At 50.6% G+C, this 26822-nt stretch overlaps 1 protein-coding gene, 1 non-coding gene and 1 pseudogene across 3 annotated transcripts in view; 2 read left to right on the forward strand and 1 right to left on the reverse strand.

Moving 5' to 3' along the window:
- The window catches only part of LOC143956949 (uncharacterized), a 134620-nt gene that overhangs the window by 32219 nt on the left and 75579 nt on the right, over nucleotides 1–26822 (reverse strand). The gene's annotated exons all lie outside the window — the stretch shown is intronic.
- Nucleotides 261–3153, forward strand: LOC143956978 (IQ motif and SEC7 domain-containing protein 2 pseudogene; annotated as a pseudogene).
- TRNAG-UCC (transfer RNA glycine (anticodon UCC)) lies at nucleotides 8492–8563 on the forward strand. The gene has a single exon. It is a non-coding gene; the product is annotated as a tRNA-Gly (tRNA).

The raw sequence follows: 26822 nt of genomic DNA on the forward strand, positions 1-26822 counted from the left end.
CGGCAACCAGAATTGTTATATGAAGGCCACCATTACTCACCCCCGTGTCCCTGTCATATCGGCTTTATTTATTCTCCCTGGCACTGAAATTTGGAACTTTTCTTTCTAGAATTTGATGTTGTATAAAAAAATCTATGAAATGTAGGTGAAGGCGCTAAATCTGATTCTTCTTTGTTATTGCAGATGTACGCGGTATTTACTGCAGACACGGCTCACAAGGCAGGACTGCCCCAGTGAGCGACACACAATATGAAAGCTACATGAAGAATCCACCAGCATGTGACGTTCACACGGAGCCCGATACGGCTGTACCAACACAGGGCCCTACACTGGTGGCGGCGGCCACTCCAGTAACCGGAGGGTCTTCCCATCAGCCCTCCATTTCTCTTTCTACAGCGTCTGAATCACCAACGATCAATGTAGCTGGACAGACAAGAAAATTGTTTGTTGCTAAAAGAAGACTCAAGAAAAAGTCTGAGGAGCCCTCCAAGGGACCAGGTATGGTTATAGAAACACTGGGCCCTACACTGGTAGAGGATGAAACCGAAGAGTCTTCCCATCAGCCCTCTATTTCTCTTTCTACAGCTTCTGAATCGCCAACTATTAATGTAGCTGGACAGACAAGACAATTGGCTGTTCCTAGAAGAAGGCTTAACAAAAAGTCTGAGGAACCCTCCAAAGGACCAGGTACGGCTGTACCAACACAGGTCCCTACACCGGTGGCGGCTGCCACTCCAGTAACCGGAGGGTCCTCACATCAGCCCTCCGTTTTCATTTTTGGAGCACCTGAATCACCAACGATCGATGTAGCTGGACAAACAAGAAAATTGGCTGTTCCTAGAAGAAGACTCAACAAAAAGTCTGAGGAACCCTCCAAGGGACCAGGTACAGCTGTACCAACACAGGTCCCTACACTGGTGGCGGCTGCCACTGCAGTAACCGGAGGGTCTTCCCATCAGCCCTCCGTTTTAGTTGTTGGAGCGTCTGAATCGCCAACTAATAATGTAGCTGGACAAACAAGAAAATTGGCTGTTCCTAGAAGAAGGCTCAACAAAAAGTCTGAGGAACCCTCCAAGGGACCAGGTACGGCTGTACCAACACAGGTCCCTACACTGGTGGCGGCTGCCACTACAGTAACCGGAGGGTCCTCCCATCAGCCCTCCGTTTTCATTTTTGGAGCGTCTGAATCACCAACGATCGATGTAGCTGGACAGACAAGACAATTGGCTGTTCCTAGAAGAAGGCTCAACAAAAAATCTGAGGAGCCCTCCCAGGGACCAGGTACGGCTGTACCAACACAGGTCCCTACACTGGTGGCGGCTGTCACTCCAGTAACCGGTGGGATGGTAGGGGTGCGACATATGCATCATGGTAAACAGGAACTTGGGGAGATTTCAGATGGTGACCATAAAAGTCTAAACAGCACCACTAACTCCAATGAAACCATCAACTGCAGCTCAGGCCCCTCTTCCCGTGACAGCCTACGGGAGCCCCCCAATACCCTTTGTAAGCAGACGAACCAGAGGGAAACCAAGCACAGCTGGGACTCTTCTGCTTTCAGCAATGATGTGGTGCAAAGGAGGCAATACCGCATCGGTCTCAACCTCTTTAACAAAAAGCCTGAAAAAGGAATTCAGTACTTGATTGAGAGGGCCTTCCTATCTGATACCCCTGTGGGGGTAGCACATTTTATCATTGAACAGAAAGGTCTGAGCCGAGAAATGATTGGAGAGTTCCTTGGAAACCGCCAAAAACAGTTTAACAGAGATGTCTTAGATTGTGTGGTGGATGAAATGGATTTCTCAAACATGGATCTGGACGAGGCATTGCGTAAATTCCAGGCCCACATTCGTGTTCAGGGAGAGGCACAGAAGGTGGAGAGGCTCATCGAGGCTTTCAGTCAGCGTTACTGTGTATGTAACCCGGCCCTGGTTCGTCAGTTCCGTAACCCAGATACCATATTTATCCTGGAATTCGCTATTATTCTTCTCAACACGGACATGTACAGCCCCAACGTCAAACCTGAGCGTAAGATGAAGCTAGAAGACTTCATTAAAAACCTGCGTGGGGTGGATAACGGGGAGGATATTCCCAGGGATCTGCTGGTTGGAATATACCAGAGAATCCAGGGTCAGGAATTGAGGACAAATGATGATCATGTATCTGAGGTGCAAGCTGTGGAGAGAATGATAGTTGTAAAAAAGCCAGTTCTTTCTCTTCCACATCGCCGACTTGTTTGCCGCTGCCAACTCTATGAGGTCCCAGATCCCAACCGCCCCCAGAGGAAGGGTCTGCACCAGAGGGAGGTCTTCCTCTTCAATGATCTTTTGGTGGTCACAAAGATTTTCCAGAAGAAGAAGAAGATATTGGTGACCTACAGCTTCCGGCAATCCTTTCCACTGGTGGACATGCAGATGCAGCTCTTCCAGAACTCTTATTACCAGCATGGAATCAAATTACTTTGCGCTGCCCCTGGTGGTGAGTGGAAGTTCCTAATGATCTTCAATGCTTCAAGCCTCCAAGATCGGCTCAGGTTTACCAGTGACCTACAAGAGTCCATTGCAGAAGTTCAGGAAATGGAAAAGTACAGAGTTGAATCGGAACTAGAGAAGAAAAAGGGGGTAATGCGCCCCAATACGTCTCCTGGGCCAGGAATGAAGGAGGCTGTGCATGGCACTCTGGGGCGGCCAAGTCTGGATGACACACATGCACTAGGCGATGGACTGAAGAGAAGCGCACTGAGCAGCTCATTAAGAGATCTCCCTGATGTTGGGGTCTATCATTAGCAGCCCTCGTCCTCATCAGCGACTTCCTGCTCCACCACCTCCTCCTCCTGAGGAGTACAAGTCTCCAAGACCCGTCTCCAACTCTTCCTCTTTCCTAGGCTCTCAGTTTGGAAGTAAAAGAGGAAAAGGACCCTTCCAAAATTTGCCTCCAGCTTCACTGCCTCCTCACCCCCACACTCCTCCAGGAGTTGATGGACCATCCAAGATTCAGGCTCTTCACGCTCAGTACTGCCATAGCCAGGGACCACTAGCTCAGCCCCCACCACCCTATCACTTTCAACCACCATCCTCTGCACCACCTCAGCAGCCCCTTCAGCCACCTTCTCATCGTTATGTGATGTTCACACGGAGCCCGATACGGCTGTAAAAACACAGCTCCCTATACTGGTGGCGGCGGCCACTCCAGTAACCGAAGAGTCTTCCCATCAGCCCTCCATTTCTCTTTCTACAGCTTCTGAATCACCAACTATTAATGTAGCTGGACAGACAAGAAAATTGTTCCTAGAAGAAGACTCAACAAAAAGTCTGAGGAACCCTCCCAGGGACCAGATACGGCTGTACCGACACAGGTCCCTACACCGGTGGAGGCTGCCACTCCAGTAACCGGAGGGACGGGAGGTTGGGGGAACGGAAGGGGTGTGGGGGTTCCCCCCAACCCTCACCCACCTTTTTTCTTCCAACCTCTCCCCCCTTCTTTTCCTCCCTCCCTTCCTCTTCCATACTCCCCCTCCCCCTTGTTCTACCTTTCCCTTTACAATGTGATGGTTTTGATTAACCTTAAAGCTTAATATCTACATTTGGACAAGCAAGACAATTGGCTGCTCCTAGGAGAAGACTCAACTAAAAGTCTGAGGAACCCTCCAAGGGACCAGGTATGGTTATAGAAACACTGGGCCCTACACTGGTGGAGGATGCCACTCCAGTAACCGGAGGGTCCTCCCAACAGCCCTCCATTTTCATTTTTGGAGCGTCTGAATCACCAACGATCGATGTAGCTGGACAGACAAGACAATTGGCTGTTCCTAGAAGAAGGCTCAACAAAAAGTCTGAGGAGCCCTCCAAAGGACCAGGTACGGCTGTACCAACAGAGGTCCCTACACTGGTGGCGGCTGAAACTCCAGTAACCGGAGGGAGGGGAGGTTGGGGGAAAGGAAGGGGTGTGGGGGTTCCCCCCAACCCTCGCTTACCTTTTTTCCTCCAACCTCTTCCCCCTTTTTTCCTCCCTCTGTCCCTCTTACATACTCCCCATCCCCCTTGTTCTATCTTTCCCTTTAGAGTGTGATATTTTTGATTAGCCATAAAGCTTAATCACTTGCTTACTGGGCACTTAAACACCCTTCCTGCCCAGACCAATTTTCAGCTTTCAGTGCTCTCACACTTTGAATGACAATTACTCAGTCATGCAACACTGTACCCAAATGAATTTTGTGTCCTTTTTTTCCCACAAATAGAGCTTTCTTTTGGTGGTATTTGATCACCTCTGGGGTTTTTATTTTTTGCGCTATAAATGAAAAAAGACCGAAAATTTTGAAAAAAAACGCATATTTCTTTGTTTCTGTGACAGAATTATGCAAATTATTAATTTTTCTTCATAAATTTTGGCCACAATTTATACTGCTACATATCTTTGGTAAAAATAACCCAAATTAGTGGATATTATTTGGTCTTTGTGAAAGTTAGAGAGTCTACAAGCTGTGGTGCGAATCGCACAAAATTGATCACATCTGATGTACTGGTGGCCGATCTCGCTTCTTGTGACCCGAACAAGTCAGGAAAGTACAAATACCCCCCAAATGACCCCTTTTTGGAAAGTAGACATTCCAAGGTATTTAGTAAGAGGCATGGTGAGCTTTTTGATGTTGTCATTTTTTTCCCACAATTCTTTGCAAAATGAAGATTTTTCATTTTCTTTATTTTTCTCCACAAAATTGTCATTGTAATAGGTTATTTCTCTCACGTGGCATGTGTATACCACAAATGACACCCCCCAAAAAATTCTGCTACTCCTCCTGAGTATTACAATACCACATGTGTGGGACTTTTTCACAGCCTGGCCACATAGAGAGGCCCAACATGCAGGGAGCGCCATCACGTGTTCTAGAAGCATAAATTACACATCTAACTTGTTGACTATTTATTACACTTTTGAAGCACCAGGACAATGACACGTGACACTGATGACAGATGGCACTGATACGTGGCAATGATGACACTTATACGTGGCACTGATGACACGTGGCACTGATGACAGATGACACTAATATGTGGCACTGATGACACGTGGCACTAATACGTGGCACTGATGACACGTGGCACTAATACGTGGCACTGATGACACGTGGCACTAATATGTGGCACTGATGACACGTGGCACTAATACGTGGCACTGATGACATGTGGCACTAATACGTGGCACTAATACGTGCCACCAGTGACAGATGGCACTAATACGTGGCACCAATGACGCGTGACACTGATGACAGATGGCACTGATAAGTGGCATTGATGACACGTGACACTGACAACAGATGGCACGTGACACTGACAGGTGGCACTGATGACAAATGGCACTGATACGTGGCACTGATGACAGATGGCACTAATACGTGGCACTGATGACAGATGGCACTATGTGGCACTAATAACACGTGGCACTGATGACAGATGCCACTTATACGTGGCACTGATGACAGATGGCACTGGGGACAAATGGCACTGACAACAGGTGGCACTGGGGACAGATAGCACTGCGGGCAGGTGGCACTGGGGTGGGGTGGATTGCACTGGGGTGGATGGCACTGGGGTGGATGGCACTGGGGCGGATGGCACTGGGGCAGGATGGCACTGGGGGAGATGGCACTGGGGCGGATGGCACTGGGGCGGATGGCACTGGGGCAGGATGGCACTGGGGCAGGATGGCACTGGGGGGGGGCATGGCACTGGGGGAGGATGGCTCTGGGGGAGGATGGCACTTTTTTTTAAACTTTTTTTTTACTTTTTTTTTTTTTTTTCTTTTGTACACTGACGGCTGCTGCAGCCGTTCTTCTCTCCCCTCTCACACGCTGTCTGTGTGAGGAGGGAGAGCGGCGCTGAGAGATGATCTCATATGTTTACATATGAGATCATCTCCCATTGGACACGCCGATCACGCTGTAAACGGCCGCTGTGATTGGCCGTTTACAGCGATCTGTGTTTGCCTGTCCCCGGGGGACACGGCAAACACAGAACTTCCGCGATGCGCGCCCGCGGCGGCGCGCATTGCGGAAGTAAACACCAGGCCGTCCAGGGACGGCCAGGCGAGGGAAGCCGCCCGCCCTAAGGCCGTCATTCGGCTATAGGGCGGGCGGGAAGTGGTTAATATCTACATTTGGACAAGCAAGACAATTGGCTGCTCCTAGAAGAAGACCCAACAAAAAGTCTGAGGAAACCTCCCAGGGACCAGGTACAGCTGTACCAACACAGGTCCCTACACTGGTGGCGGCTGCCACTCCAGTAACCGGAGGGACTTCCCACCCGCCCTCTATTTCCCTTCCTGCAGCTTCTGCAGACGCTCTCAGGAGGGGGAGGGGAGGTTGGGGGAAAGGAAGGGGTGTGGGGGTTCCCCCCAACCCTAACCCACCTTTATCCTCCAACATCCCCCCTCTTTTCCTCCCTCTCTCCCTCTTCCATACTTCCCCTCCCCCTTGTTCTACCTTTCCCTTTAGAATGTGATATTTTTGATTAACCTTAAAGCTTAAGATCTACATTTGGACAGACAAGACAATTGGCTATTCTTAAAAGAAGGCTCAACAAAGAGTCTGAGGAGCCCTCCAAGGGACCAGGTATGGCTGTACCAACACAGGTCCCTACACTGGTGGCGGCTGCCACTCCAGTAGCCGGGGGGTCCTCCCATCAGGCCTCCGTTTTAGTTTTTGGAGCATCTGAATCACCAACGATCAATGTAGCTGGACAGACAAGAAAATTGGCTGTTCCTAAAAGAAGGCTCAACAAAGAGTCTGAGGAGCCCTCCAAGGGACCAGGTACGGCTGTACCAACACAGGTCCCTACACTGGTGGCGGCTGCCACTCCAGTAGCCGGGGGGTCCTCCCATCAGGCCTCCGTTTTAGTTTTTGGAGCATCTGAATCACCAACGATCAATGTAGCTGGACAGACAAGAAAATTGGCTGTTCCTAAAAGAAGGCTCAACAAAGAGTCTGAGGAGCCCTCCAAGGGACCAGGTACGGCTGTACCAACACAGGACCCTACACTGGTGGCGGCTGCCACTCCAGTAGCCGGGGGGTCCTCCCATCAGGCCTCCGTTTTAGTTTTTGGAGCATCTGAATCACCAACGATCAATGTAGCTGGACAGACAAGAAAATTGGCTGTTCCTAAAAGAAGGCTCAACAAAGAGTCTGAGGAGCCCTCCAAGGGACCAGGTACGGCTGTACCAACACAGGTCCCTACACTGGTGGCGGCTGCCACTCCAGTAGCCGGGGGGTCCTCCCATCAGGCCTCCGTTTTAATTTTTGGAGCATCTGAATCACCAACGATCAATGTAGCTGGACAGACAAGAAAATTGGCTGTTCCTAAAAGAAGGCTCAACAAAGAGTCTGAGGAGCCCTCCAAGGGACCAGGTACGGCTGTACCAACACAGGTCCCTACACTGGTGGCGGCTGCCACTCCAGTAGCCGGGGGGTCCTCCCATCAGGCCTCCGTTTTAGTTTTTGGAGCATCTGAATCACCAACGATCAATGTAGCTGGACAGACAAGAAAATTGGCTGTTCCTAAAAGAAGGCTCAACAAAGAGTCTGAGGAGCCCTCCAAGGGACCAGGTACGGCTGTACCAACACAGGTCCCTACACTGGTGGCGGCTGCCACTCCAGTAACTGGAGGGTCCTCACTTCAGCCCTCCGTTTTCATTTTTGGAGGTATGTTTTTGAGGCGTGTGTTGGACTGGCTATAAGGGGAGGTTGGAGGCCAGTATGTTTTTGAGGCGTGTGTTGGACCGGCTATGAGGGAAGGTTGGAACTCTTTTTGTCTTTAGAGGCGGAAGGAGTCTTTCCAGCTTTCTTTAGGCTTTTTCTGAGAACTGTTCCCACCAATGAGGTCCCTCATGGAGAGGGTCCAAGGACTCCCTCATCCGAGGTGAATGAATCTGTACCCTGTGTGGGGGTTGCGTTAACCCCAAAAAGGACATCTATGCGGGTGCAGTTGTGCGGCGCACCCTGGGTGCGTTCGGGGCCGTGCACCGGCACCCACACAGATGTCCCATTGGGTACAGCCGCTGCACCGCAGTTGACAGCAATGGGACTTCCTATACGGGATGCTGGGAACAACTGTGCATCCCCATTCCGGTAAACACAGCCCTCCCATGGGGTACAGATTGATTCCCGTGTGAATGAGGCCTAAGTGTGAATGGAATATTTAGTTACATTGTGTTGCTAATCTAGGGAGCACTGTACCCCTCTTTATTGTTATTTGGGTGTGTTTTATTATAGGAGTGTTATATATTGTAGATTAGGATAAGTTTGTATATGTGGCCTTAGAGAACAGAGGCCGCATATGGGCAGCACAGAGGCTTAGGGTTAGCCTTGCAGCACTGGGGTCTTTATTTAAGATTCTGACCAGGACACTATCTGCATGGAGTTTGCATGTTCTCCCTGTGCTTGCGTGGGTTTCCTCCAGGTACTCCGGTTTCCTCCCACACTACAAAAACACGCTACCTTGCGTTGGTGGTGCAGTGGTGAGCATAGCTGCCTTCCCAGCAGCTGACCCGGGTTCGATTCCCGGCCAACGCCATCTCCAATACTTGGAGTCCTCAGAGAGAAAAGCGCCATACAATGTCAATGAGAAGTATATTAGCGGTGGAATAAAGAATGAAGCGAATGTGTGGAATGTTTGAGGAAGAAAATGTTCCCCCAGAATCTATAGAAGGAGAACCCAACAACTGATAGAAGATTCTTAGGCTGTGATCTCAGGCGGAATTACTGCGATTCCCGAATTGCCGCAAAACATGGAATACGCTTGTGATCCCGTTTCTTTCAGTGGCCCCCCAATCACAGGACAATATTGTCACCTGACAAATCACACCAACAAAATCATGAGACGCCTGTTTCCCAAAAGCAGTCCTGCAGTTTGTCAGGTGACAATCGCTGCAAAATCACCCCCCCCCCCCCGATTGGGGTGATGTTGAAAGTAAACGTATCGCAAGTGTGTGCCGCATTTGCAGCAATTCGGGAGTCCAGAAAACCTAAATGTGACCATCATATGACAAGAACTTCCTGTACAGACATCCCCCCCCCAGAGTTATATTACACCCATACCCCCCCCAGCAGGAATATTACACTCATACCCCCCCAGCAGGAATATTACACTCATACCCCCCCAGCAGGAATATTACACCCATACCCCCCCAGCAGGAATATTACACCCATACCCCCCCCTGCATGAATATTACACCTATACCCCCCCAGCATGAATATTACACCCATACTCCCCCCAGAGGAATATTACACCCATATCCCCCCAGCAGGAATATTACACCCATATCCCCCCAGAGGAATATTACACCCATACCCCCCCAGCATGAATATTACACCCATACTCCCCCCAGAGGAATATTACACCCATATCCCCCCAGCAGGAATATTACACCCATACCCCCCCAGAAGAATATTACACCCATACCCCCCCAGCATGAATATTACACCCATACCCCCCAGCATTAATATTACACCCTAACCCCCCCCCCTGCATGAATATTACACCCATACCCCCCCCCTGCATGAATATTACACCCATACCCCCCAGAGGAATATTACACCCATACCCCCCCCTGCATGAATATTACACCCATACCCCCCCAGCATGAATATTACACCCATACTCCCCCCAGCAGGAATATTACACCCATACCCCCCCAGCATGAATATTACACCCATACCCACCCAGAGGAATATTACACCCATACCCCCCCAGAGGAATATTACACTCATACTCAGCCAGCAGGAATATTACACCCATACCCCCCCAGCATGAATATTACACCCATACCCCCCCTGCATGAATATTACACCCATACCCCCCCCCCTGCATGAATATTACACTCATACCCCCCCAGCATGAATATTACACCCATACCCCCCAGAGGAATATTACACCCATACCCCCCCTGCAGGAATATTACACCTATACTCCCCCCGGCAGGAATATTACACCCATACCCCCCCTGCAGGAATATTACACCCATACCCCCCCAGAGGAATATTACACCCATACCCCCCCCAGAGGAATATTACACCTATACTCCCCCCGGCAGGAATATTACACCCATACCCCCCCTGCAGGAATATTACACCCATACCCCCCCAGAGGAATATTACACTCATACTCAGCCAGCAGGAATATTACACCCATACCCCCCAGCAGGAATATTACACCCATACCCCCCCGCATGAATATTACACCCATATCCCCCCAGCATTAATATTACACCCATACCCCCCCCTGCATGAATATTACACCCATAACCCCCCCCTGCATGAATATTACACCCATACCCCCCAGAGGAATATTACACCCATACCCCCCCCAGAGGAATATTACACCCATACCCCCCCAGAGGAATATTACACCCATACCCCCCCAGCATGAATATTACACCCATACCCCCCCAGAAGAATATTACACCCATACCCCCCCAGCATGAATATTACACCCATACCCCCCAGCATTAATATTACACCCTAACCCCCCCCCCCTGCATGAATATTACACCCATACCCCCCCCCTGCATGAATATTACACCCATACCCCCCAGAGGAATATTACACCCATACCCCCCCCTGCATGAATATTACACCCATACCCCCCCAGCATGAATATTACACCCATACTCCCCCCAGCAGGAATATTACACCCATACCCCCCCAGCATGAATATTACACCCATACCCACCCAGAGGAATATTACACCCATACCCCCCCAGAGGAATATTACACTCATACTCAGCCAGCAGGAATATTACACCCATACCCCCCCAGCATGAATATTACACCCATACCCCCCCTGCATGAATATTACACCCATACCCCCCCCCCTGCATGAATATTACACTCATACCCCCCCAGCATGAATATTACACCCATACCCCCCAGAGGAATATTACACCCATACCCCCCCTGCAGGAATATTACACCTATACTCCCCCCGGCAGGAATATTACACCCATACCCCCCCTGCAGGAATATTACACCCATACCCCCCCAGAGGAATATTACACCCATACCCCCCCCAGAGGAATATTACACCTATACTCCCCCCGGCAGGAATATTACACCCATACCCCCCCTGCAGGAATATTACACCCATACCCCCCCAGAGGAATATTACACTCATACTCAGCCAGCAGGAATATTACACCCATACCCCCCAGCAGGAATATTACACCCATACCCCCCCGCATGAATATTACACCCATATCCCCCCAGCATTAATATTACACCCATACCCCCCCCTGCATGAATATTACACCCATAACCCCCCCCTGCATGAATATTACACCCATACCCCCCAGAGGAATATTACACCCATACCCCCCCCAGAGGAATATTACACCCATACCCCCCCAGAGGAATATTACACCCATACCCCCCCAGCATGAATATTACACCCATACCCCCCCAGCATTAATATTACACCCATACCCCCCCCCCCCCTGCATGAATATTACACCCATACCCCCCAGAGGAATATTACACCCATACCCCCCAGAGGAATATTACACCCATACCCCCCAGAGGAATATTACACCCATACCCCCCCTGCAGGAATATTACACCTATACTCCCCCCTGCAGGAATATTACACCCATACCCCCCCAGAGGAATATTACACCCATACCCCCCCCAGAGGAATATTACACCTATACTCCCCCCGGCAGGAATATTACACCCATACCCCCCCTGCAGGAATATTACACCCATACCCCCCCAGAGGAATATTACACCCATACTCCCCCCAGCAGGAGTATTACACCCATACCCCCCCAGCAGAAATATTGCACCAACACCCCACATCCTGACACTAATGGGGATCTCTACTGAGCTACGGTGTGCTGATAACAGGAATCCTGCTGCAGGTATCTGGGAACATTTCATAGGCAGCAGCACTCTGCTCTCTCCTTCTAGCAGCATGTTCTCTGTCACCATATTGCTACACAACTCCTGTGATGGCTCCTGCAAATAAACAAAAGTAAGAAAAAATAAAATAATAATATTATTATTAATCACTTCCCCCGGGTGGCTGTCATATGACGCCCTGGACTTTCAGTGGAGATATCGGGGTGACAGGTGCAGCTCCCAGCATCATCCACATATCTTTGTTTTCAGCCTGGCTAGCCGTATGATTGCTTTTACAGGCAGTGAGAGGGGATGGGGTCCTCGAGGTGTTTGGGGTGAGGGGGACGAGGGGTGAGCCCTCGAGGTGTTTGGGGGATGGGCTCTCGGGGTGAAGAAGATGGGCTGTCGGGGTGGGCTCTCGGGTGAGGGTAATAGGCCCCAAGGTATTTGGGTGAGGGGGCGGGTCCACAGGGTGTGGGGGATGGGCCCTCAGGGTGTTTGGGGTGAAAGGGATGGGCCCTCGGGGTGTTCGGGATGAGGGGGGCTGGCCCTCTGGGTTTTCGGGATGAAGGGGGCGGGCCCTCAGGGTGTTTGGGGTGAGCCCTTGGGGCGTTTGGGGTGAGGGGGATGGACCCTCGGGGCGTTTGAGGTGAGGGGGATGGACCCTCAGGGTATTTGGGATGAGGGGGGCTGGCCCTCTGGGTTTTCGGGATGAAGGGGGCGGGCCCTCAGGGTGTTTGGGGTGAGCCCTTGGGGTGTTTGGGGTGAGGGGGTGGGCCCTCGGGGAGTTTGGGGTGAGGGGGTGGACCCTCAGGGTATTTGGGATGAGGGGGATGGGCCCTCAGGGTGCTGTGGATTGGGACAGTGGGTACCACGCTTGGCTGGGATGAGGGTGGCCCGCGGTTTGCGGAGTTGAACGGTGTCATGTTCTCTCACATGTTGCCCCATCGATAGGAGAAGGTCAGACATGTTCCTGTCTGGGGGTTGTATATATTGTCACATTATGGGGGAGGGGGCTTTCTATTATATCCGCTCCTATGCTGACAATCCCTGTACAGCACCCCTGGCCTCTGCCCCCTCGGGGGAGGGGGGGGGGGTATCTGCAGTGTTGGTTCCTCCGCTCTTCTCAGTGCTGGGAGACACCACTATCTCATCCAGCACTCTGGTGTCCTCCTATTAAGACACAGCTGATTGGCCCAGTGCTGTCACCTGACCACTCCTCCATCCCTGGAATGAGAAGGTAATTCCTTCAGCTACACAGTGAAGGGGGGAGGGGTGAGGGTACAGTGCGGTGTGTGGGGGGGGGGAGGGGTATAAAGGTGAACTCCGCTGTTGTAGTGAAGAATGACATCATAGAGAAATGTAACATTTTCCTTCCATTATATTGCAGGTCCCGTCATGTCTGTGCAGTTCTCCGTCCCTCTGGCCTTCAGAGACCTCCTGAGGAGCGGGGGTGTGGGGCAATATGTGGTCCAGGAGGTCCAACCATCCCAGCTCAGTGGCGAGACCTTCTATGATCCCATGCCCTTCTCCTTTAATCCGTGCCCCTTCTTCTCTGATCTTTGCCCTTCTTCTCTGGTCCCTGCCCTTCTTCTCTGGTCCCTGCCCTTCTTCTCTGGTCCCTGCCCTTCTTCTCTGGTCCCTGCCCCTCTTCTCTGGTCCTCTCCCTTCGTCTCTGGTCCTCGCCCCTTCTTCTCTGATCTTTGCCCCTCTTCTCTGGTCCCTGCCCTTCTTCTCTGGTCATCTCCCTTCTTCTCTGGTCCTCTCCCTTCATCTCTGGTCCTCTCCCTTCTTCTCTGATCCCTGCTCTTCTTCTCTGGTCCTCTCCCTTCGTCTCTGGTCCTCCCCCTTCTTCTCTGATCTTTGCCCCTCTTCTCTGGCCCCTGCCCTTCTTCTCTGGTCCTCTCCCTTCGTCTCTGGTCCTCGCCCTTCTTCTCTGATCTTTGCCCCTCTTCTCTGGTCCCTGCCCTTCTTCTCTGGTCATCTCCCTTCTTCTCTGGTCCTCTCCCTTCATCTCTGGTCCTCTCCCTTCTTCTCTGATCCCTGCTCTTCTTCTCTGGTCCTCTCCCTTCGTCTCTGGTCCTCCCCCTTCTTCTCTGATCTTTGCCCCTCTTCTCTGGTCCCTGCCCTTCTTCTCTGTTCCTCTCCCTTCTTCTCTGGTCCTCTCCCTTCTTCTCTGGTCCTCTCCCTTCATCTCTGGTCCTCTCCCTTCATCTCTGGTCCTCTCCCTTTGTCTGGTCCTCGTCCTTCTTCGCTGGTCCCTGCACTTCTTCTCTGGTCCTCACCCTCCTTCTCTGGTCCCTGCCCTCCTTCTCTGGTCCCTGCCCTTCTTCTCTGGTCCTCGCCCTTCTTCTCTGGTCCCTGCCTTTCTTCTCTGGTCCCAGCCCCTTTTCTCTTTTCCTCGCCCTTCTTCTCTGGTCCCTGCCCTTCTTCTCTGGTCCTCGCCCTTCTTCTCTTGTCTCTGTCCTTCTCTGGTCCCTGCCCCTCTTCTCTGATCCTCACCCTTCTTCTCTGGTCCCTGCCCTTCTTCTTTGGTCCTCGCTCTTCTTCTCTGGTACTGTTAGGACTGGCTTAGCCCTTCCCCCTCTGGGCTGGCCGCTCAGCTGTCGGCTAATTGCCAGCTCTCTTCTCTTTCCACAGTTACCAGCTGTTCCCGATGATGCTGTCTGACCTGCCTATTTAAAGCCTTCCTGCTCACTTTTTCATTTGCCTTCGCGATGGGCACATCACATGGAACCATCTCCTGCTGTTTGTTTCAAGACTGGCTTGCTGACATCCCACCTGGCTTCTCTACTGCTTGCAGTTACTCTCCTTGGATCCCTGACTTCTGGCCTGGCTGATTACCCGATCTGGTTAATGAACTTTGGACTGGCTGACCACCCGATCTGGCTACTGGACTCTGGCTATGCTTGACCCCGCTTTTTCTATTTACCTTTTTATTAATAAACAAGTGTGATTTGATTGTACTTCTGTCTCAGTCTGTTTCATGGTACCTGACAGTAGGCGAAGGCCATGCATTCAGAAGATACAGTCAATACACTTGTTGGTGATATTTTTTCCAGATTGGATGAGCAAGATCACCGCATGGATCAGTTTGCCTTGGCGTTACAAACGCTCCTGAATCGCACGGCTCACCTGGAATCCCCCACGGTGGGTGCTCTGGTACAACCTGAGTCGCAGGCCGTCCCTGCTGCTGCGCCAGTCTCTGTGCAGGCACCCGCCTCGAGTATTACCTCTATAAAAGGTATGTCTGGTTCTGCTCCGCTTCCCCAGCGATTTGGGGGCGATCCAGTTCAATGCAGAGGGATTATTAATCAGGTTGAGATATACTTTGAAATGCTGCCCCAGGCGTTTCCCACGGACAGAAGCAAAGTCGGTTTCGTGATATCTTTGCTTTCTGAGACCGCCTTGGTCTGGGCTAACCCTCTATGGGAGATGCAAAAACCTGTTGTCTTGAGTTACCCTCAGTTTGTGGCCTCCTTTAAAATGGTATTTGACGTTCCGCATGCTCCGCTTCTGCTGCCAAGTGCCTCATGTCCATCAATCAGAGTACGAGAACTGTTGCCGACTACGCCATTGAATTCCGTACTCTGGCAGCAGAGGTTGCTTGGAACAATGAGGCCCTCGTGGCTGCTTTTTCTCGTGGTCTCTCGGATTCCATCGGATGAGAAAGCAGCCCGAGATATACCCACTGAGTTGGAGAGCTTGATCTCGTTTGCCATCCTCATTGACTCCAGACTCAGAGAAAGACTTTCTCTTAAGGAGCGCTTGCAGAAGCCTCCTGTACGTTTGCCTCTGAGCTTTGTAGTCCCACCCATGCCTCCCTCACCTCCCATGCCTCCCTCACCTCCCATGCCTCCCTCACCACCCATGCCTCCCTCACTACCCATGCCTCTCTCACCTCCCATGCCTCTCTCACCTCCCATGCCTCCCTCACCTCCCATGCCTCCCTCACCTCCCATGCCTCCCTCACCACCCATGCCTCCCTCGCCTCCCATGCCTCCCTCGCCTGCCATGCCTCCCTCGCCTGCCATGCCTCCCTCGCCTCCCATGCCTCCCTCACCTCCCATGCCTCCCTCGCCTGCCATGCCTCCCTCACCTCCCATGCCTCCCTCACCACCCATGCCTCCCTCACCTCCCATGCCTCCCTCACCTCCCATGCCTCCCTCACCACCCATGCCTCCCTCACCTCCCATGCCTCCCTCACCACCCATGCCTCCCTCGCCACCCATGCCTCCCTCGCCTCCCATGCCTCCCTCGCCTGCCATGCCTCCCTCGCCTCCCATGCCTCCCTCGCCTCCCATGCCTCCCTCGCCTGCCATGCCTCCCTCGCCTCCCATGCCTCCCTCACCACCCATGCCTCCTGGTACTGAGTTGGTCAGTGAAGATGAACCCATGCACCTGGGCTTCACGCGTCTCTCTGCGGATGAGAGAGCCATTAGGAGGAGGGAGAGATTGTGCCTTTATTGTGGCCAGGCAGGTCACTTTTTGAAGTCTTGTCCTACCTTTCCAGGAAACGCCCGAACTTTGAGGTCCTGTCATGGACAGACCTTAGGTGGCATTGTTTCGTCCCCAGTTATCCAGAAGGATAAGCTCCTGGTTTTGGTCACCCTTTCTTGGGCTGAGTCGTCCATCGAGATACAGGCTCTAATCGACTCTGGGGCTGCAGGCCTGTTCATTGATGCTGCATTTGTTTCGCAGCACTCGATTCCACTGCAGCTGCGTGACACTCCACTTGCCATTCAGGCTCTTGATGGGAGACCTTTACAGCCTGCCCATGAGACTCATGAGACGGTTCCGTTGTCCATGGCCGTAGGGGCTCTTCACCATGAGATAATCCAATTCCAAGTTATTTCCTCACCCAGATTTCCGCTGGTTATTGGTTATCCTTGGTTACAGAGGCACAACCCCTCTTTTGATTGGCTCTGTGCTGAGGTTCTCTTCTGGTCACCACAATGCAGTGAGACATGCTTCCTGAAGGTATCCAAGGTCCTGAGCACCGCTTCACTCCCCTCCTTGCCGGAGGAGTACCGTGATTTTGGCGATGTCTTTGATAAAGGTCAAGCCGGTAGTTTGCCTCCACACCGGCCTTTCTCGAGGTTTCATCCGCAAGTCCTCGTCTCCTGCTGGTGCTGGTTTCTTCTTTGTGAAAAAGAAGAGCGGTGAATTGAGATCGTGTATAGATTATAGGGGTCTCAATCGTGTCACGATTAAGAATGCCTAACCGATTCCATTGATTACAGAGTTATTTGACCATCTCAAGGGAGCAACGGTTTTCACAAAGCTTGACCTGGGAGGGGCATACAATCTCATGCGCATTAAGGAGGGCGACGAGTAGAAAACTGCGTTTAAAACCAGAACAGGCCATTATGAATACCTGGTAATGCCTTTTGACCTTTGTAACGCCCCGGCAGTTTTCCAGGAATTTATTAACAATGTCCTCCGAGATTTTTTGCAATTGTGTGTGGTGGTTTATCTCGATGATATCCTCATATTTTCCAAGTCCCTGGAGAGACAACACACAGATTTCTGTCGTGTACTTCAGAAACTAAGAGAGAACAATCTCTATTGCCTAGAGGCGATTCAGTTCGCATTGTGCGCTATACAAGTATTTCATTCATTCATTCATTCATTCATTGTAAACTGGAGAAGTGCGAGTTCCATCGGGAACAGGTTACATTCCTGGGTTATGTCATTTCCACTGCTGGTTTTTCGATGGACCCAGAGAAACTGTCGGCAGTCCTACAGTGGCCTAGACCCATGGGTTTACGTCCTCTGCAGCGTTTCCTGGGCTTTGCCAACTACTATCGGAAGTTTATTCATAACTTCTCGTCTCTGGTCAAGCCTGTGACTGATATGACCAGAAAGGACGGTAACCCACAGAATTGGTTTTCAGAGTCCATTAAGGGCTTTGAGACTTTCAAGGCTGCCTTTGTTTCTGCTCCTGTGTTGGCACATCCTGATCCTACGTTGCCTTTTATCCTAGAAGTTGATGCTTCTGAGACTGGAGTTGGCGCCCCTTCTGTCTAAACGTCCTACCTCTGAGAGCGCTATGCATCCGTGTGGCTACTTTTCCAAGAAATTGTCACCTGCGGAGTGCAATTATGAGATTGGTGACAGAGCTGTTGGTGATCATTTTAGCCCTGAAAGAATGGAGACATCTCCTTGAAGGTACCACTGTGCCCGTTCTCATTCTTATTGACCATAAGAACCTTACATTCTTGTCTGAGGCTAAGCGACTCTCTCCCAGAAGGGCGCGATGGGCTCTTTTCTTGTCGAGCTTTAATTACATTGTCTCATTCTTACCCGGTACTAAGAATGTAAGGGCTGATGCCTTGTCACAACAATTTTCCTCCACTTCCAAGTCGGAGTCGGTTCCGGTTCCTATGATTCCTCCTGATTGTATTCTGGCTACGGTTCGCACCAGTCTTACTTCTCCTTTGGGTGACAAAATTCTTGCTGCTCAGGTCCATGCTCCTCCTGATAAACCTTGTGACCGCTGCTTTGTCCCAGAGAGTCTCCGTACTGCAGTGCTCCAGACTTACCATTCTCCCAAGGCAGCTGGCCACCCTGGGAAGAATCAACTCATTTGGGCCATCTCCCAACAATTCTGGTGGCCTAGTCTAAGGGCTGATGTTACTGCCTTCATAGCTGCCTGTCCCATGTGTGCTCAGAATAAGACTCCATGACACCTTCCAGTGGGCCTCCTACAACCCATACCCAATGGAGAGAGGCCCTGGACTCACCTGTCTATGGATTTCGTAGTGGAATTGTCCAACTCCCAAGGCAACACATTATCCTTATGGTGGTTGACCGGTTCTCAAAGATGTGGCATTGTATTCCACTTAAGAAGTTGCCCACCTCTAAGGAACTGGCTTCCATTTTTGCTCGGGAGATCTTTCTCTTACATGGGCTACCCAAGGTGATTGTCTCGGATAAGGGCAGTCAGTTTGTCTCCCGGTTCTGGCGAGCCTTTTGTGCACAGTTGGGAATTCAGCTTGTGTTCTCTTCTGCGTATCACCAGCAGTCTAATGGGGCCGCAGAACGAGCCAATCAGTCCTTGGAGCAATTCCTACGTTGCTATATTTCTGACCATCATAACAACTGGTCTGACCTCTTACCTTGGGCAGAGTTTCCTCACAACAGTGCCTTGAATTCTGTCTCCCGATTGTCTCCATTTATGGTGAATTATGGTTTCCAACCTTCCATGTTGCCTGACTCGTTTGTTCCGCAAAGTATTCCTGCGTTAGAGGAGCATCTCCGTGGTCTTCGTTCCACTTGGGTACAAGTCCAGGAGGCTTTGCGTCATGCTAATGATAGGTACAGACTCCATGCTGACTGCATACGCCTGCCTGCACCTTCCTACCAGGTTGGGGACGGGGTCTGGCTGTCATCTCGTAACCTCCGGCTTTGTGTTTCCTCAATGAAGTTTGCACCTCGGTTTATTGGGCCTTTCCTTAACCTTCGCAGGATTAACCCAGTAGCTTACGCGTTGGACCTTCCTCCTAGTATGCACATCTCAAATGTGTTTCATGTCTCCTTATTGAAACCGTTGGTCTGTAACCGATTTACCACCTCGGTGCCACGTCCTCACCCTATTCAGGTTGAGAACCATGAGGAGGGTACTTCCGGTTCCGGCGCCACATGAGGAGGAGGTGATCACCCTCAGCTCCCGTGTCCCTCCTCGCCAATACTGCTCTAAATTCCGCTACGGACCTCGGAGAGAACCGACACCTTACCTGCGGCAGGGTGACCCCTCATGGATCGTTTTGTGGAGCGATCCTACGCTAAAGCAGCCTCGGCGGGGCTCCCGCCTGGGGGAGAGACACACGCGGCCAACATGGCGGCCGCGCCGCACCTGACTGAACAGGCCCCGATGCCTTCTGACTCGCCGATTGCCGCGGCGCCACCACAGGCAGACCCAGCATCACCGGAGGGCATAGCTCACGCCGTTGTCCTCCTACTGGGTCCCACGCTCACAGCCACAGTGGATGCAGCAGTCAATAGGGGGCTGGAGCAGCTTCACCTGGAAGTACGGGCCCAGGCTCAGAGACTCCAACAGGCTGAGGATCGTATTTCGGCCCTGGAGGATGAAGCTGCAGGTACCTCTGCTACGCTAAACAGGGTCCTTCATACCCAGAAGGAGATCTGGGAGAAGCTGGACGATTTGGAGAATAGATCCAGAAGGAACAATTTACGCATAATCGGCCTCCCGGAATCGGTTTCCTCGGCCCAATTATCAGCTTTATGCGCCATTATGATTCCCGAACAACTGGGCCTTCGTACGCCGTGCACAGTCGAACGAGCGCATCGTATCGGTCAGCCGTCTGAATCACGCTCCAAGCCCCGGCATGTCATCGTGAAATATCTCAATTACGCCGACAAGACGGCTATTATGCAGAAATTTCGTACTTCACGTTCGTTAGTGATCGACGGGGTCAAACTGCTCCTATTCGCTGACTATTCTGTGGATGTTATGCACAGACGCAAAGCCTTTTCACCGGTCTGTACGGCTCTCTACAACCTTCGTGTCAAGTTCTCTTTGGCGTATCCAGCCACGCTACGCCTCCAAAGCAACGAAGGAGAGCAGCTCACCTTTACTACGCCGGGAGCAGCCGAACGGTACGTTGAATCGTTGGGCTCTGCCATGGATCAATCGAACGTGTCAGACGCATCTTCTCCAAACTTAGGGAACAGGTCGACTGCATCTCCTAAGTCTCACCGCAGTACCATTAACCCTCCACACAAGCGCATCAGGGTCACACCCAAGGACGATCGTTCCGGAAACCGCTGACAAGTTCTTCGTTTCGCCGAATATGGGAGGACCTTATGGTGAGACTCTATGTTCAATTGAGCTCCCCCCCCTCTTTCTCTTCGACCCTTTTAAAAAGTCGTGGAACTAGCCTATGCATACGAAGGGATGCCGTCTGAACGCCTAGTGCCCCAATGACGGCTTCATGACTTCAGCCCGCCTTTGATTTTGGACTTGCACTTTTTCTTCTGCTTCTAGTTTTTTCTGTTTCCGCTCTGCTTGGACAAGCAGAGGCTGCATACACCACAGGTTGCCTTGTTGATTGCCACTTTTTACTGTCACTACTGTTTGCTAAAAAGTTGTACGTTTTATGTAAATGGGGATCGCAGTTTTCACCTCGGCTCCCTCACCCTCTACCCCTACCCTGCGAAATTGGGGTTTCATTGCTGGTATATTTGCCCTCCCTAGGGTTTTGCTTCTCCTCTCAATTCACTCAGTCTTGTGTCCCTGTGGGGTACTGGGTACACTCGCTACCCTGTTTATCTTTTGTTTTCTCTTTTTATCACCCTTAAATCCGATTCATTCTCTCTGAGTTCCACTGTCTCCCTTTTTGGCCCCTTTACTGCCATCTGGGGAGGGACGGGACGGGGCTGGTAGCCGAGTCTGAAAGTTGTGACTCATGTGGAAAAAAGGAAAGTTCATATATGTTGGGATGTTACCACACACATTGTGTTCCTTATCGATGCATAGATACCTAGTTTTTGTAGTTGTACACCAGATGCTGACACCTGTTTTAGTTTCTAGACCTTTGAGGCCTGTTGATTGTATATTGAGACATACGAACGCGGGGACTCTTGAGCACAGCAAGACTGTCCTTGCACTAACCACTAGTATTTCTACCCGGCTATCTTTCCTGTCCCATCAATCACTGGTGGATGTGACGTGAAAGTTATCTCGTGGAATGTCAAGGGGCTTAGATCTCCGTGTAAGCGCATGGCTGTACTGAGGCACCTGAAACGCCTTCGAGCGGACATAGCTTTACTGCAGGAGACTCACCTCACGGTAGAGGATTTACAACGGCTACGTAAATTATGGGTGGGTGAGGTCTATGGCTCGCCTGCCACTGGACGTAAGGCTGGTGTAGCCATCCTAATACATAAACGTCTCCCGCACGAAATAGTATCTGTTAAAGCTGACAATGAGGGTCGTAAGGTGACAGTACAGTTGATCATTGACTCAACCCCCATGGCCATCACTAATATTTACGCACCTAACTCTCCGAGTTCGCCATTCTACCAGGATGTCATTCAATGGATTTTAGCCTTCCCTGACTCACAGCATCTGGTTGGAGGAGACTTCAACTCGGTGATGTCCGTCATAACTGACCGTTCTAAGACTGGCACCGGTAGTGGGACTGCACTGACTTCTACTGCACCCAAACCTACTCCATTAGCCCAAGCCCTGTCTTCCATAAGCTTCACTGATATATGGCGCTTACAGCACCCTACGAGCCAAGAATATACCTTTTTCTCTCCTCCGCACCAGTCTTTCTCACGCATCGATTATTTCTTTGCATCACCCGCATTGACGCCATTCATTAGAGATTCAGAAATTCTAGATGCCAGGATATCGGATCACAGTCCGGTAGTAGTGCAGTTATCACTCACAGGTACCCTTCGAGGGCCGAAGGTATGGAGGTTTCCCTCCTATTTGGCTGACAGCCCGGACTTTCAAGACATGCTTAGGACTGCATGGACTGACTACTCGACCACGAATAGCGCGCACGTCTCGGATCCTAATCTTTTTTGGGACACGGGTAAAGCTTTCATGAGAGGCAGAATATTATCATACACTGCGCAACTGAAAAAACACAATCGACGCCAGTATGAGGCCTCTAGTAGAGTGCTTAAAGCAGCTCATGAGCGCCTGCTCACACACCGCACGCCGAAGCACATTCAGGACTGGACCCAAGCCAAAAGGGAATTTGACCTTTGGGCTGAGCAACAGGAGTTGTCTCAACTGGCATACTCCAAACTATACTTTCATAGATACGGGAACAAATCAGGCAAACTCCTTGCGAAATTATGCGCGGGACCCAGGAAAACCACTCGCATCCATTCTATGCGAGATTTAGACGGCTCAGTTACATCAGACGCGGATAGAATTAATGCCATTCTTACCAACTACTACTCTAATTTATACAAAGCTGACTTAACTAATATAGATATGGCCGACGCTTTTTTGTCCTCCGTTAATCTACCGACCATACAGGATGACCACCTTACTGAACTCAATGCCCCCATTACTCTCGAAGAGGTCAAACGCACTATATCGATCATGTCCGCGGGCAAGGCGCCTGGTCCGGATGGCTATTCGGTGGAATTTTACAAATCTACAGTGGAATACTTGCCGGATACCCTCCAGACTGTTTATGCGGGCATGTGGCAGGGAGGTCCTTATTTGCCCACGGGTTCGCATGCTCACATAAAACTGATCTCCAAAAAAGGCAAGGATCCCACTATGCCTGGCTCCTATCGGCCAATTTCACTTATAAATGTAGACGTGAAAATTTTATCTAAAATAATTGCCGCTAGACTAGCCAAATTTCTCCCTTCGCTGCTCCACTCGGCCCAATCAGGATTTGTGTCTGGACGTTCTGCTACCCTTAACATTCGCAAAGTCCTTCTAGCCCTTCACTATGCCAAAAATCACCCCACACAAGACGTAGCCATAATCTCTCTAGACGCGGAAAAAGCATTCGATAACGTGAGTCTACCTTGGCTGTTCAGGGTGCTAGAGCAATTTGGCTTTCGGGGCCCCGTCCTGCAATTTTTACGCCTGATGTATTTGTCCCCCACAGCACGGTTGGTTACCCCAGATTCCATGTCTGACTTCATACCTCTATCCAAGGGAACCAGACAGGGGTGCCCACTGTCACCACTACTGTTTAACTTGGCGATTGAACCTCTCTCTCGCTGGCTCAACTCGGAGGCTGGGATCAGTGGTCTACCGATAGGTCAGCACACACTGCGATCCGCTCTTTTTGCGGACGATGTCCTGTTGTTCACCACTGATCCCACTTCGGATTTTGACAAGCTGCAAAAAACCCTTGCCACCTTTCGGGAATGCTCGGGGTTTCGAGTTAATTTTGACAAGAGTGAAATATTACCCCTGAACCCCAGGATGTCCCATAAATGGATACATTACTCCCCGTTCACTATAGCCAAACATCACATCACATATCTCGGTATACACATTGGACGGGAACCGACGTCGTTATACGGGTTGAATTACCCTCCACTTATTTCCAAAATAGTGCAGGAATTAGATCTATGGACAGCTTTGCCTATATCACTCTTCGGGAGATGCCATTTGTTTAAAATGATATCATTTGCTAGACTGCTATACCCCATGCAAACTATACCCCTTCTGCTGAAACACACTGATGTCCAGAAAATTTACAAGGCACTGTCGGCCTTTTTGTGGTCTCGTAAAAGAGCACGTATAGCTCTCCGCAAACTGTGCCTCCCGAAGACTGATGGCGGGGCAGGGGTACCTAACCTTCGCTTTTATAACCTTGCATGCCTCCTACGTCAGGGTCTAGATTGGTTGTCAGGCAACTCTAGGTACTGCAATGTTAGACTGGAAGAGGCTATGACGGCACCATATTCATTGGCAGCAATTCTTCACTCCAAAATACAGGCTTTACCGTCTCATCTGAAATCTAACCTGCTGATTAGGGATACTGTTGTTGCCTGGAGGGAGATCCGCAAACTACTGGGATTGCCAACATCCGTGTCAAGTTATCTTCCTATTCAGGGGAATCCCATGTTTTTACCGTCCACGCTACATGTTATCTTTGAGCAGTGGAGAATAAAGGGTCTTACATCTACCAAAGCTGTCTTTAACACTGGTTCTCGCAAGTTTAAATCATTTGCAGTCCTATCTCGGGAATTTTCGCTTCCACCGACCCATCTTTTTTACTATTATCAGCTGATTGACTACTTGGGCTCCCTTTGCGGTCCGCAAACGGACCCCTTTCAGAAGTCTTTCATCGATACGGCGGTGGCCTCTGGAGACTACTCGATCACCAATCTTTACTCTCACCTCATTCAACATCAGGCTGACAAATATCATCTCACTCCATTCCGGCAGTGGGCGACCCTTCTGCAAGACGAAGATATTCCAGATAAATTATTGGAGGGATACAGACGGGTACGGAAACTTACCCTTTCTGAAACATGGCGTGAGACGCAATTTAAGCTGCTTCACAGAGCGTACTATCCTGTATACATAGATAAGGATAATGGCAATTTGAAAATTTGTCCTTGGTGTTCTGAGCCTCACCCAACGTTGTTGCATCGTCTTTGGGTCTGTCCTACCATTGATACCTACTGGACTGATGTTACTGACTATATTAGCTCTGTCTCTCACCAACGGATTCCGAGAGAGATTACACTATGCCTATTTGGTTATATTCCTCAAACTGCTCCGCCGGGGGATCAGAGTTGGACCCCAGTTTCAAAATGGGCCCAACTGAGCCTCCTTGTTGCCCGCAGAACCATAATGCAAACATGGATCTCCAAGACACCACCTTCACTATCAATGGTTCAAAAGGCCATTGAATCGCTTTTCTACATGGAGAGACTGGACACCATTACCAGAAATCCTAAACCCACCCGCCACTTTTTTGCGAGGTGGCGCAATTACATGGAAACCACGCTGTCCCACTCAGATCTTCAGGGGGCCATGCAACCGTTTCGCTACACGGAATGGTACCTCCGACACGACCTAACAGATTCTTTGGGTAGACTTAAATTACTTTCAAGCGGAGACCCGGCTATCTTCAAGCCTCCTTGAGGACTTCAACTTTCTACTGTGCTGATATTTGTTTTATTTTGACTATTTTCTATCATCTGTCTCACTTTCTATAACTGTATGTCTTCCAAGGGTTACTCTGTTAACATGTTGAACTGGTGTACGGGTATTGTCAGCTGCTTTATTGTGTAGATTTTTTTTGTTTCTGTCAAACAATCTGGTTATTTAATGTGATCTTTGTTTGTTTGTAAAACCGAATAAACATTTTTCAAAAAAAAAAAAAAAAGAACCATGAGGAGTATGAAGTACAATCCATTGTTGACTCCCGTAGGTTCAGTGGGCGCCTACAGTACCTGGTGCATTGGAAGGGGTACGGTCCGGAGGAACGCTCCTGGGTTTCATCCTCTGACATACATGCCCCTGTCCTTCTCCGCGAGTTCCATAGACGGTTTCCCCTCAAGCCCAGTGGCCCTCCGAGGGAGAGGGGTCATTGAGGGGGGGTACTGTCAGGGCTGGCTTAGCCCTTCCTCCTCTGGGCTGGCTGCTCAGCTGTCGGCTAATTGCCAGCTCTCTTCTCTTTCCACAGTTACCAGCTGTTCCCGATGATGCTCATCTGACCTGCCTATTTAAGGCCTTCCTGCTCACTTTTCCATTTGCCTTCGCGATGGGCACATCACATGGAACCATCTCCTGCTGTTTGTTTCAAGACTGGCTTGCTAACATCCCACCTGGCGTCTTATCCTGCTTGCAGTTACTCTCCTTGGACCCCTGACTTCTGGCCTGGCTGGTTACCCGATCTGGTTAATGAACTTTGGACTGGCTGACCACCCGATCTGGCTACTGGACTCTGGCTATGCTTGACTGCGCTTTTTCTATTTACCTTTTTATTTTTATTAATAAACAAGTGTGATTTGATTGTACTTCTGTCTCAGTCTGTTTCATGGTTTCTGACAGGTACCTCCCCTTCTTCTCTGGTCCTCGCCTTCCTCTCTGGTCCTCCCCTTCCTCTCTGGTCCCTGCCCTTCTTCTCTGTTCCTCGTCCTTCTTCTGGTGTTGACTATATATTTTTCAGCACGCGGGCGAATTGCTAGCGATTTGAAAGAAAAGGAGTTGGGACTTTAACCACTTGAGGACCGCCGTATTGCCATTGTACGTCAGCACAATGGCACAGGCAGGCATAATCACGTACATCTACGTGATTGCCTTCCAGCAGGTGGGGGGTCCCATCGGACCCCCTCCCGCTGGTTACGGCGGTCCGATTCGGTCCAGGAGCGCTCCGTGATGAGGGGATGGCCGTTCGTTTTCGGCCACCCCCTCTGGATCGCTCCTGGCCAATGAGAAGCTTCCTCCCCTGTGTATTGTTTACAC

This window comes from Lithobates pipiens, unplaced genomic scaffold (genome assembly GCF_037356315.1).
Source record: "Lithobates pipiens isolate NorthernLeopardFrog02 unplaced genomic scaffold, aLitPip1_a1.2 Scaffold_47, whole genome shotgun sequence".
Taxonomy (NCBI): Eukaryota; Metazoa; Chordata; class Amphibia; order Anura; family Ranidae; genus Lithobates; species Lithobates pipiens.